Genomic DNA, 14,478 nt, shown 5'->3' with positions numbered 1-14,478 from the left:
CTTCATTGCTGGTGGGAATGCAAACTAGTACAGCCACTTTGGAAATCTATCTGGTGCTATCTCAGAAAAATGGGAATAGGACTTCCTCAAGACCCAGCTATTCCACTCCTTGGAATATACCCAGAAGATGCTCCAGCACACAACATAAGGAGGTTCTTTGATGCTCATCATCCTCTTTGAGGTAGACTGGTTGTTGCCAGGAGTTAATCTGTCTCTTTGTCAGTGAATCTTTAAAATAATAAAAAGATCTTTAAATGCCATATTCTGCATGTCTCTGAGGTTTTTGAATGCCTTTTCTAACTATTTCACCTTATTTTTCTATAGAATAATACCTATCTGCCACACCTAAGATGTATATTCTTATGATAAAAGTAGACTAGTGATTGACCTGATCATGACTCTGTCTGCATCCAAAAGACCCAGACAGTGACCCTGGATCAGATCTAAGAGGATTCTTTTCTCTCACCAGGCTGGGCACTGACATCCTGCATCCCTTATGTTCCAACACCAAGTGCTTCAGTTGCTGTTTGTCATCAGAACAAGACAGCTCCCAGGATATCTTTGAAGAAAGCTTCCAATCCCAATTGGTCCAACATTTCAGACTGGACCACAAATGCGATTCCTAGCTTGTTTGACCATTTCCCCATTTTTATTCGATCACTACTAGGTATTATCCATCCCAAACCAGCCAAAAGAAATATGAAGGGAATGACTCCCCATTTCCTTTAAGGGGCTTCGGTAGGTTTTTGGTTGCTTTCTAGGGCATTAGAGAGTTATTATCAATGGGAGTTGGTTTTAAGTTATTATTGGTCTTATTTAGAAAGAAAACAAGGTTAGACTTACTGATGTTTCTCTTTTCCCTTATTATACATTCTTAGGTTTTCAGATAGGGGTTGAAAAGAAAGAAGGGGAAATACAGAACTATATAGGGAAGATATAACAAAAAGCAGATTGGTGAATATACTCCTCAACTTAATGCCTCAATTGTCACTCACAAGGTTATTTTTAATTCACTGGTATAGAATTTTGTATATAGATGCAAAATAAGTTTAATTCTAGATACAGTGGTATAATCAGCTTTTTCAAATGCCTTTATTACAAAAGAGTTACTTAATTTGGTCTATTGTGCAGTAAACCCTTGTACACAAACTCAGTTTAATTAGGAATTTTAATCTTAATTCTTATTGCATCGAAGAAAGACAACTGTATCTAATTAAAACAAGTAGTCAGCAGAAAGGGTAGGTGGAGGTTCTAGTAAAATAATAAACTTGCCTTCTCATGTACTGTTTTTGTTTTTCTTCTGTCTCTATTTGATTTCTCATAATTTGTCACTATGCTGACAGAATGGCCCTCATGCTCCTTGACTTGATTTTATGCTGTGAGTTGTGGGAAAGAAATGCTTGTCTTTAATTTAAGACAATTAAATAATAAAATAAAACTTAAAATGTCTTAGTTTGTTTCTAAAGAAATGGTTCTTAGAATCCATTTGAACTTGAACTCATAAAAGTCACATTTGCAAAAAAAGTTTCCATACAAAATGAACTAAATATTCAAATGTGACATTGTCTATTTCTTGCACCCCAAACTAAAACCCTTAATCTATTTGGAAAGAACGTGAAACCACACAAAAGCATTTGAGTTAAATTTGAGTGTGTACTCACATGAAAAGCATATAAATGAAGGAACTTTTCTTACAAAGTATCTGGAAGACTCAACTAATTCAAAAGAGAGGCAACTAGCTCATCTGAAATTTATTGTAAGGTAGGAGTGTGTTTTGAGATTTTCAGTGAGGGTGAGAAAAGGTATACTGTTGACAATCATCACTGAGTGATCGATAAGTGCATTCTCTTTAATATGTGTAGACAAAGTGGGAGTATTGTGCAGATTTCCTAGGTTGTATCTAGACTAGTCAAAGTGTCTGCACCTGATATAGTTCTCATGAGTAAGATTATTGTAAATTCAACAAATACATAATAATAAAAATCATGAATATTTGTGCTTGCAAGCTGTAGGAATGGCTCAAAGTGAATTTTCAATTGAGAGTTCTTGTTCATGATGGGAAAAGGTATCTGGACAGAATACTGAGGTAAATGATAGCTAATTACCTGTGAAGGACAGTTATAATTTTGCAGTGCGTAACTTCCACACTGGCAGAAGCATGAACCGATTGGGTCCTTCAATAGAGAGTAAGAAATTGAGACAGAGTGCTGCAATAACAGCTTCAGCCTCAGAAGCTGAGAACATCAAATTGATTATAATATGTGGCCATACCTATCATTGATAAGACCAGTGTTCATACTGGAAGAAAATAAAACCGAAGAAGTAGTCTTGCTTTTAATAGTCATTTAGATAATTAACAGTTATTCTAGGATGACAATTAAGATGGTAACTCATCTAGAAAAATAGTGTATGATTCCAATTTATTGTTTCCTTTTATAGTTCTGACATAAAGAATCTAAAACTCTAACATTATGATCTTATGAAGTGGCAAATGACCATGATACTGATAATGACATGCCTTGCTTCAAGAACTAAGAATTTTGCTGATAATTTTATTTTTATGGGTTCATGGGGGAAAAGAAAAAGAAATACATAAACACTGCAGTCTCAGAAAGGAGGATTGCCAATGTCATTTGCCAGGCTGGAATTCTTTTTCATTTCTGATTCATATCATCTTAATTTCCTGGCTCTACTCATTCTGAAGGAAACTGACTATTGCTTTCCTCTCTTACATGTATAATGACTTAACACACACACACACACACACACACAAACACACACACTCACACACACACAAAATGCTTGAGAGAAAAAGTATTTGAACAAGGGATCAATATACTGATGTTTTCATCTATACCTAATGTACAGGTTTTTGTAAAACATGATGTATTTTATATGGATAATTACTGTTGTATAATAAAAATCTTTCGGGCTATGGGTATAGTATATTACTTGCCTATTTTCTTCAAGGTACTGGTTTTGATCCTCAGCACACCTAAATTTGTATTCTCTTTATAGTATAATAATGAAATACTTAAAATATTTATCTACTTTCCAATATGAAGATTATAAATATATGTCCAGGATACATCTTGTAAAATACATAAACCTTATGTCTACTTTCAAAATATTATATAATAATCTAATGCTTACCTTAAAGATATCTTACAAGCCACATCAATCTTTTTTTTTTTTTTTTTTTTTTTAGCGTTTATCCTTGAATTCTTTTTTTTAATGTTCTTTTTTTTTTTGTTAATTTATTCTTGTTACATCTCAATGTTTATCCCATCCCTTGTATCCTCCCATTCTTCCCTCCCCCCCATTTTCCCATTATTCCCCTCCCCTATGGCTGTTACAGGCGGTAAACTTTAAGCCCCTATCCAGATCTAGCCAACGGTCAGAACATTCTCCACAGTTGAGTGGAGAGTGGGATATGACTTTCTCACGTACTCTGGTGCCTCACATTTGACCATGTTCCCCTGGAGGGGGAGACCTGGTGGCACATCAATCTTTACAGCGATCAAGGGCTCAAAACACATGGATGAAGAGGTAGTTATGAATTACATGAAAGAATTTTACACATCCTTCTAGGGTAATATACCGCTTGAATGTAAAAATAATATGAAATTTTCATTTGGTAGAGTTCTGTGATGCCTTTCAATTTCCTCATATACTGCCTAGAATTCTCAATAATCAGGATATTTTCTCAGCAGTCCATTTCAATTCTACCATATACACAAAATCACTTGCAAATTCAAAACATCAGACAGAAGGAGAAGGGACTCAGGGTAGGGGGAATTTGCAGACATATATACTTCCCCACACTCCCTTTCTAACATTTGGAAAATTAAGTATTTTCAAGAAACTCTACTTCTCTAGGAGAAAAATCACTACACTTTCTCCTTTATTTGTCTGTTTTGCAATAATTCACCTAAGTTGAAACAAGTCATTAACCCACTCATTTCAGGTACCACATGTAGAAGCACTATGGTATGGTGATTATTTGATAAACTTGGAGAGTGTTTGTAACTCTCCCATAGAAATAGATTTACTAATTCTGGAACTATGAGCAGAATTATCAGAATAAAACAGTGTTATGACTGTAGTGAAGTCTAATGACCTGCTTTTCTAAAATAATTCAATGGTAGTTTTCTAACATAGCTGTTGATGTCCACTTTGAAATTTAAAAAAAATCATAAAAATTCAGAAATATAAAAGGTACAACTATAATAACTACTTAATGTCACATATAGTTTAGTTATTATAATAGCATTACCTTAAGTCCAAATTTTATTTACCGCATTCAAAATGATGGTAAAATAGCATATGTGTAGATTTTTTTAAATGGTAGAGTTCATTTTAAACCTGCAATGCTTTGGAGAAAAATACCTTCTTCTGAAGTTATTTAACCATTTTTTTTCTGATTATAAATCTCAAATTTAGTTTATATCAAAGTCAAATGACTAGAATCACTCTTCTGCTGCCTTATTCTTAAAGGAGTAAGAATTCCCTCACAGTGTTTCCTAAAATTAAAAATAAAGATGTTTTTACATTCTAGAAGTTATTTTTATGATTAGAATAAAAGAAATATTTTTCAAAGTCATACTGGTGTTTATTTAAATAACAATTACCTTTACTTAACTCCGTATAACTATGTTTACTATATATTTTAAGTTGGCGAAGTCAGATTCTCTTTGTTTTGTTCCAACTTTGCAAGCATGCTTTGAAGCCCCATCGAGGCAATCAATGAAAATATACACTCAAGAAAGAAAATGATTCCACAGATGTAAGGATACAGGATGCTTATAAATTTCCCATTTAGTTTACCACTCATAAGAACCAGGTGGTAATGACGTATGAAATTTAGTTATTCCACACGTATTGAGCTATTTATTTAATGTTAAAAATAATTTGATCTGTAAAAACATATTAGAATATATCAGGCATTCACAACTCTTATAAATGTTAGACAAAAAGCCTAGATAGCCTACAGAAAGTCAGAGCCATATTTAGAGGCTGAGAAAAAAATAACTAAGATTTTAACTAATCTGACTTAGTATGTGTGAAGTCAACTACACACCAATTTATAAAAGACAATAGAAAATTTTTAAAAATTTGTGTATATTTTATGTTTATCCAGTGAAAGAACATTATCTTTGATACAGTAAAATAAATAAACAAAATCAAATACTTCTTTTTTAAAGTCTGTCTTTGCTGTGTATTATTTAACATTATAATAAAATTTAATGACTATGTCCCTTGTATTAGGTTTTCATTATAGCATCAGTAAAACAAATAAATTATGTAAGTTTGGACTCTCTCAATTACTTCTTCTAGGATTTAAAAATGGAAATATGAGTATTGACTAGTCATTAGTCTTAAAGAATGAATAAACTTGAGATAGATATTTTATATAATAGTCATATAACATGATGTTGAAAAATAACGAGATTATATTATATCTGGGTCGCTAATAAGTTATGCCATCTGATTAATATTTTTGTCAGTTTCCCATTTTCTTACATATGGTACTAATTGTATATGATTGTGTCTTCTCAATTAGTGAGTAATCCTTCTAATGAGTAATCCTTGGTGTGACTTTGGTGTTAACAAGAATATAAATGTGCAAGTTAATTTTGGAACACAATCCAGAAATCAAATTTGATGAGAATTCTGAGTATTTGTGAGAATCCTGACAGAAAGCAAGTCAAAAGGCTTATGATCTCAGTTTCTTTAAAGTACAGAGTTCAGTCCTCACTCTCCACTCAACTGTGGAGAAGTCCTGTCCATTGGCTAGATCTGGGTAGACGTTCCATGTTTACTGCACATATTGTCCTTAGATGGTGTCATAGTTTGAGCAGAAACCCTGGGCCCAGATCCAGCCATGATAATGTTCTTCTTGTAGGTTTCTAGGACCCTCTGGATCCTTCTATGTCCCCATTCTCCCATACTTATCTCACCTAGAGTCCCAATAGGATGTCCTCACATCTATCCCACTTTGCTGGTAGGTGAAAATTTTCATGGGACACGCCTCCTGGGCTAGTTTCCAGTTATAAGTGAGTATATACCTTGTGAGTCTTTCTGCTATTGGGTTTACTCACTCATGATCATTTCTTGTTCAATTCATTTGTCCACAAGTTTCAGGAATTCTTTGTTTTTAATAGCTGAGTAATATTCCATAGTGTAAATGTACCACAGTTTCTTTATCTGAGGGACACTTAGGCTGTTTCCATGTTCTGGCTATTATGAATAAGGCCACTATGAACATGGTTGAGCATATGCCCTTGTTGTGTGCTGGAGCATCTTGATGGGGAGGTCCAGTGGCTCTCAGAGGAAGGAGAGCAGGTTACCAAGAAGAGACTTGATACCCTATGAGCATATACAGGGGGAGGAAATCTCCCTCAATCACAGTCATAGGGGAGGGGAGTAGGGTGAAAGCATGAGGGAGGGAGGAATGGGAGGATACAAGGGATGAGATAACAATTGAGATGTAATAAGAATGAATTAATAAAAACTGAAAAAAAGAAAGTACAGAGTTCTTGGAATATGATTTTGTGCTTCTTCTAGGTGTAGTGGATAGAAATAAGTTTACTTCAGATTACTCACTGTTGGTTGCTTTTGTTATTCAATTAAGTGTTTAAACTATCCTTTATATGCCTCTATGGAAAAATATTGTTTTGCCACCTGTATCTTCTCCTTGTGATTGTATACAGCTTGAATACAAGATAACTTTACTCATGTGACATTTCTTAATACTCAGAGTATATTTTGTCTGATGCTCTGAATAAAGTTGACTTTTGAATGAATCTGCCTAATTTATCAGCTGTATTATTCCAGGTTACATGACCTCTAGAGCTTCCAGAGACCTCTAGAGATAAGTAGTAATTTAAGTGAATCTGTGCATCTTCTTTTTTTAAAGAACAGAAAAACACAGCATTAAAATCACAAACAAATATTAGATTGGTGAGAAGTTGTTTATTATTATAATCCCTGATTTCCAGAAGAAGAAAAGTTACAGGAAGAAGTATGGGACAGAGTCCTAAGGAATACTGAGAGGGCATATAATCAAGGGCATATAATAAAGAATAACCTCTTTTCAACTTTGGATCAAGTAGGCTGTTCTCTGCACTGTTATCAATATACTTATGAAAGATAAGGAAGGTTTTAATCATAAAGAAGAGATGGCTATACTCCTTGAATTAATATAAACTGGAAAATCAAACTTTAAAAATTTGCAAATAAGCTAATAAGGAGGGTTTTATTCTTCCAGTCAGGAAAAATCGAATGTAAAAACAGTGCCATCTACAAATATGTCATTAAATATCCCTCCGCCTCCTTACTAAAGCCTCCTTAGATACATATATTCCATTATCTGAACTTGATCCTGAAGCATGGGGTAGGTAATTTGATAATCAATCTAACCTTGAAAAAGCTAACTTTAGAGCCCAGTGCAGGAGTCCTGGAGGGAAAAGGAATTCGCTTACCAGTTTCTCCTTAGCATTATGTGCTCTGCTTAGTGTTTCCAGTGCAATTTCAACAAAATCAAAAAGTTTATTGGGATTAGACATGGACATATTGAAGTATTTTTTAAAAGCTTGTGTTTGCTTTGGATCTACTGCTCCATATTATTATAAATATCTTTTTGGTTGAAACAATAATAGACAGTGGTTGCCATTGTATTATTATATCATTTTTAAAAAGATATATTTTCCCAATGACTTCAGTGGTAAATGTGGTCCATAAAAAATTTTAAAAACTAGGACCATATGTAATCCTGCAAATGTCACATGTGAAACACTGACAAATACTGGGTATCAGTAGATTATAGATGACATAGTATACCTCCTACAGCCCTTCTACATATTAGAGATGTAGTTATGTCTACTTAGATGAAAATTGATACAGAATCTGACCTTAGGTATAGTTATATAAAAATTATACAAGGTTTCTCTGAGCCTCATGCTAACTGCCCAGGAAGACTCAATAAAGAAATAAATGGGGGACAAAATTAAGGATAATGTCATGAACCCTCCAGTAAGGTCTGTGTGACAAATGTTATTATAGAACCCGAGGTTACAACCCCTACTCACAGGGAAAGCCTCCTGTAAATGAGTCTGGTGTTCTTGCCAAGAGTAACTAATTACAGCCCCACTCTTTTTCTCATATCACTCAATGTTTGGGGAACATGCTGACTGTTTTTCTGAATGTTTTATCTTTCTGCCTTTGTTTTTATTTTTCTTATCAAAAAACTTTTCAGATGTAACTGTGTTATTAAGCAACCCTTGACTTAAAACTACAGCCAAGGGTCATTCATTCAAGTTTACCACTATGTTCCGTTCTGCTTGTTAATAAAAACATGGCTAAAAATTAGTCACCAGTAAATAGTTCATATTATAACTTACAAATAAAAATGTTTGAATAAGACTTCAAATAGTGACAAAAGAGGTAAAAAAAAAATTGTCTTGACTCACAGATGTTTGATAGAATGAGAGATCATTGACCTTTAATTTAAAAAACCATATACACTGATACCAATCTAATACTTTCAATGCTTGTTCAAGATTGATGACAACATACACTACATCCTGTAGTTTTATTTTTTTCACAGTTGTTTTTATTAATTTATTCTTGTTATATCTCAATGGTTATCCCATCCCTTGTATCCTCCCATTCTTCCCTCCCTCCCATTTTCCCCTTATTCCCCTCCCCTATGACTGTTTCTGAGGGGGATTTCCTCCCCCTGTATATGCTCATAGGGTATCAAGTCTCTTCTTGGTAACCTGCTATCCTTCAGTGGTAGAGCATTTGACTGCATCCTGTATTTTTAAATTGTATAAAAAATAATGTAACCACAAGAGACATCCCCATTTTATAATGTGTATATAAACCTGGCTTGCTTGTCTCCAAAATACACTCAGACACAGACTCATTCCTAAATTTTGTCTCTGTTTGTCACTTGGCTATCTTCTGCCCACCGACACTTTGAAAACTCCCAACCCCAAAGACCTATACCCGACTGAGATGGTCTGCGGCAGGATAATTATTAATATACTGGGTTTGGTAATGCCAATGAATATTGCCAAGGAATAATCAGGGCAGAGAGAGAGAGAGAGAGAGAGACAGGGAGAGAGAGAGAGAGAAAGAGAGAGGTATAAGGGTAGAGGGAGAGGCAAAGGCAGAGACAGAGACAGAGGCAGAGACAGTGAGGGCTGCAGGCAAGCAGGCAGGCAGGGAAAGTCAGAGACAGAAAGAGAATATATTATGGACTTTCTGAAGTTACATAGGAATATGGAGATCTACAAACATAGCAAAATTAGCTGCTTTTTAAACCTATGCTGTCCAAAGACACATGTCAGCAAAATGTTTCAATTGTGGCCAATCTGGCCACTGAAAGAAACAATGTAAATGTATAACAAAGAAATACTCAGAATCAGAGAGCTCCGGAGCTTAAGCCCTAAATGCAAGAAAGGAAAACTTTGCCCTAAAGAATGCCAATATAAATAGGGTAAGGATGGCAATTCATTGCCAAGCAATAATAACAATACCAGTCAACAACTGGGAAATGTATTTCCCTTATCCCCAGGCACTGTATAATTAGAGGGTTTAAATCCAATAAAAATAGTATTTGTACCTGCTTTCAGATTACAAATAAACCTAATCTTTTGTTGTAAATTCCTACTCAAGGAAGGGCTGTTATTGATATTCTTTGCCCTAAAGATATTGCCATTTCTCCTCTTCAATGTCTTTTTAACTTATACACAGGATTTGGACCTATGTTGCCAGGACAGTAGGAATTTATTGAGTATAAGTAGTTTATCCACAAAAGAAATTATAGTCATACAGGAGTCATTCATGTATTTAGAAAAAAAAATTGCAGTCATGATCACTGTGTTGACTGATTAGCAATTTTAAAGAGGATAAAAAATGAAAATTATTATTTTGCTTTATGTAGCCCCTTCACCAAGAAATTTGTTCTTCATGATGAAGGATTTGGTAGTAAAAGCTGCAGCTTTAAGTACATTATTAAAGCAAAATAATATGCCATTATTGGATTTAAAATAAAAGGTTAAACTTTTATATGCCAATAATATGCCATTATTGGATTTAAAATAAAAGGTTAAACTTTTACAGGATTGATTTGGGAGCTTATGTCTTTACTATAATCACAGCCTTGTGAACCTGAAAATGGCTTATTTTGAAGGTAAAGACAATACTAGTAGGGTTGGGAACTTGGAGTTCTAAAGAAGCAAAGTGCCATATATATATATATATATTGCATAGGTTTAGAAGGGAAATGACAGTCATACAACCTCGTGTTACTGATGATGCAGAGATCTGTATTTCCATCTCTAACATTAATTACTCCTCAGAAGACATGGGCTATCAAAAAGGAAAAAGGACTGGAACAAGAATTACAAGAGATTTTGAAACCTATATTCTCATAAGTACAAATTCATTAACATGACTGGGAATTTCCATAGGGGCCATTGAAAAATACCACCTATAAAAATTACATGGAAATCTAATGGGGCTGACAACAGCTCAATGGCCCCTTTCTAAAGAAAAGTTACAGAATCTTCATCAGTTATTCAGAAAACCATTGGAGAACAGGCACAATGAACCTCTCTTCCTGGAATTATCCTATGTATCTATTTGTTTGTTTGTTTGTTTGTTTGTGTGAAACTAAACAGAAAGTAGTAAATGGAGATTGTTGATTGACTAATAGAATGTTAATGCCACCATGTGGCCAATGGGAGGTTTACAGCCTGGTTTACTTATGTCCACAGCCATCCCTAAAGATTAGCTGTTAATAGTTTCATATTTAAAATATTGCTTTTAAACTACATATCCTCATCTTGATGATAAAGAGTACATTTTACCCTTCCTGTTCCCTCACTAAATCATGAAGAACATCAGTACTGATTTCAATATTGCCTTAGGCATGGACAACTCTATTTCTATGTTCAGTACTATAGAGGAAATGTTCTATAGCTGTGAAATGGGCCTTCCTTCATCCTTAAATTATTCATTATGTGGAAAATATTGTGTTAGCCAGGTCCAAAGAGAAAGAGCTACAACTCATATATGACCATATCACTGATATCGCACGTATCACTTAGAATATCCTACATAAAAGGCTTGTTCCTGCACCTATAAAATACAAAGATCAGAAACTACAGTACTTGGGACAACCAGTTACTAGAACAACTATTAACACACACACACACACAATATCAATTAAATAAGGCAATTTAAGAACACTTAAAAATGTTCAGAAATTAGTAGGGATTATTAATTGGCTAGGTCCTATTTTTGGAACACCAAATTATGCCCTAACCAATATATTTAAAACTCTAAAAGGAGAGACAGTGTTGAATAGCTATTGCACAATATCTTAAGAGGCAAAGAGGAACTAAACATATTTGAGTCCAGGATCAATGAGGTATTTGAATTTTTCATTTCCTTTATACTTACATATTTTCCCCACTAAATTTCCTCCCACATGTGTTATATAGTACAGAAGGATATACCTTTAGAATCCACTTATTTACTAACTTCTTGTTGTAAAGGAATTTTAATCCAGCACACCTTATATTCCTTTTGGCTGGAATGCTAACACACTCTCAGTACACACATTTAACCTCAAATAATGTAGATAAGGTTGGTTTGTTGAAGGAAGCAACCAACTTTGATGATGATGTCTAATATAGGGACAGACAAAATGAAGATTTGACACAATGAGTAAGAGATAAGATATGCCCAGATTTCACAAGAACAGATAGGAAAGAGAAGCTAATCAAGAGCAGTACTGTGGAGTTGAAACAATAGAGTAGGGTACAATAGAGAATAGAGAAGATAATACAGTAGAGAGTTCAATGGAGAAGAGAGTACAGTAGAGTTGAGTTAAGTGAGTCAGTTGAGAGGCAGTGTGGTGGAGTTGAGTTCATGGCAGTTCAGTTGGTGGCAGTTCAGTTTGTAGAGTTGAGAGGCAGTTTTTTATCAGGACAATTTTACAGAGACAGGTTAGAGAGAGAGAGAACAAGCTAGACAGAGGTGAAGGCAGAACAAGCCAAGGAATGAGGAGCCAGAAGATTAGAAAAATTGACAGTGGTAGGTTGATGTCAAGCAGAACAATTCAGTCAGAAGCTGAGGAAAGCCAAATTGAATCAGTCATCCATGAAAGGACTTTGAGCCAGAACAGCTGAGTTAAACCAGCCAGCCAGAGTTCAGGAGGAGCTAGAAAGTGTGAGTTTATTCAGCAGTAAATCTCAGATGCTAAACACATACTAGGTCTAGATTAGATAATAAAGAAGATAGAAGCTTCCAGGACTAGGCCTACATCAGCAGACAGAGGCAGTAAGCCTCCAAGATGGTATTTTAATCTGGCAAATAAAAATTATTTTTACATCTTACCTTTACTCGTCTTGTTCAATTAGTAAATCATGGGAAGACCTGATGGATGTCTACAATTATAGGAATTTGATCATTGCTGAATATATCAACCTTAACTAACAACAGTTTTAAGAGTATTGCAGCACTCTATGGATTTTCAATTTTCATTTTCAGATTACTATGCAATGATAGGAAATCATCATCCAGTGAGAAAGCAATGGGATTTTCTCATATGAACTGAATTTGTGATTACAAAAATTCTCCAACATTCTCCCATACCATCCACAACAATACTTATTTTATTGATGGCCTATATGTGGGTATAGGAGAGATTCAGGGGACAGATAGTAATCAATTTTTCATTATTTTATTTATTCAGTAGAACAGATGACCTGGGTGTTTTGATTCATGTATTATGGTTAATTCATAAAACCTTGAATATTGTTTCAGATTCTGACTATGTTGTAGAATTATTTCCAGTGATAGAAACTGCTTCAAGTTTGTTTTTCCATTCTTTTATGCTCCCATTTCTACAAGAACTACAAACATCTGCTTAAAATGACCATACATCCTTTGTTTATTTTTTATACTCATTTATAATCTAACCTTCCTGGTTTTTATTGCATTAACCTGTCCAATTTTATTTCCCCAGAATAGGAACATCAACACCCAAACATTAATGTTAATAGACTTCATGTACAATATCATATCTCTCTTGGATAAAAGAGACAAATTGTGCAAGGGTGTCCCATTTGTGTTTCCTTACACTGTCATAGTCACATAGATGGAGTTAATCCCAGAGGTAAAAATACTAATAAATTATGGCTAATTGATGTTACTAACTTTAGTCTTGTGCCCTGATGTGTTTGCATTGACACATATATATTTGGGTTGTACTTCAATCCTCATAGAATGCTTCTGCAGTATCCTGTTCACCTATACAAAATTTTGTTTTTTCCAGAGTGTCTACTTCTATAAAAATAGACAATAGACTGGCCTAAAGTAGTAGAAAGTTTAAAACTTTTGTAAAGTATAGAATGATAATCATGTTATAGGAATTTTTATCACAGGATTCTATAATCCTCAAGGCCAGAGCATAATTGAAAGAGCATGTAGAACATTAAAACAATAATTATTTTAAAAATAAGAAATGGGGAGCACCAAGGGATCATTCTGCACTTTTTATTTCTCACTTACTCTTAATTTTTAAAAATTGCTTCAAGGTGATATATGTTTAAGAGCTTAAAAACATTTCTCTACAGAATATTTTCAACTACCTTTAGATAGCACTGTGTGGTCTAAGCATCTGTCATTGTAGATGGACCCACTGAAATATTATGAACTACTCTTTGCCTCCTCTGGACTTAGGCCACCAAGGACGACATCAGAAGGTAAGGAGACAGTGGGAGTCACCAGAAAGATAGTAAAACTCCAGCTAAAGGGCAAAAGGAGATGTCGACTGTATCATCAGATATAAGGTCTGCCCACTAGGACCAAGTTAAGGTCCTGTGCACCAAGAAAGAAGTTACTTTATTAGGGATTTGTGTTTATGCCTGGACCCTGAAACCACAGTAGACTCATTCATGTATCTGAAGAAGGGAGTGCATTTAATTTAAAGGAGTGCCTTGCTATTTGAATCACTTCCAATTGCATAGGGCATTATAACATTTGTATTTCTACTGGAGATAAATATGTACTTACTTTCTACAAAATAATAGAGCTACTAATGATTTAGGTTTCTTTTCAAGCTATTCTCTAGAATTTTCTGATCAATATAATAATGTAACTAATAGTAATGGACACGACTTGGAACTTTGTTCTTGGTGGCAAAGCATATAACACATATTGCTTTCAGTGTTTTAATATTACTCATTGTGGTTATAATTTGCTTGCTGATAGAATACTCATGCACCAAGTGACAATTAGATTTATCTATAACATCTCAAATCAAGACCACTCTGGATATTCTGCTATTAAAAAATATAAAGGGAAGAGATGTCAGAACCTGGTTCAGCAATATAGTCACATGAGAAGAAGCCTCAATGCTTGTAAGAAAACAACAGCAAGAAACAAGACAAGTATCTT

General features: G+C 34.4%; 1 protein-coding gene across 1 annotated transcript in view; it reads right to left on the bottom strand.

Annotated features, from left to right (window-relative positions):
• Positions 1 to 14,478, bottom strand: part of Grik2 (glutamate ionotropic receptor kainate type subunit 2) — a 664,108-nt gene that overhangs the window by 378,188 nt on the left and 271,442 nt on the right. The window lies entirely within an intron of this gene.

The sequence above is a fragment of the Acomys russatus genome, chromosome 21, assembly GCF_903995435.1.
Source record: "Acomys russatus chromosome 21, mAcoRus1.1, whole genome shotgun sequence".
In the NCBI taxonomy this organism is placed as follows: domain Eukaryota; kingdom Metazoa; phylum Chordata; class Mammalia; order Rodentia; family Muridae; genus Acomys; species Acomys russatus.
The sequence above is the reverse complement of the archived record's forward strand: the minus strand, read 5'-3'. Positions and strand labels throughout refer to the sequence as shown.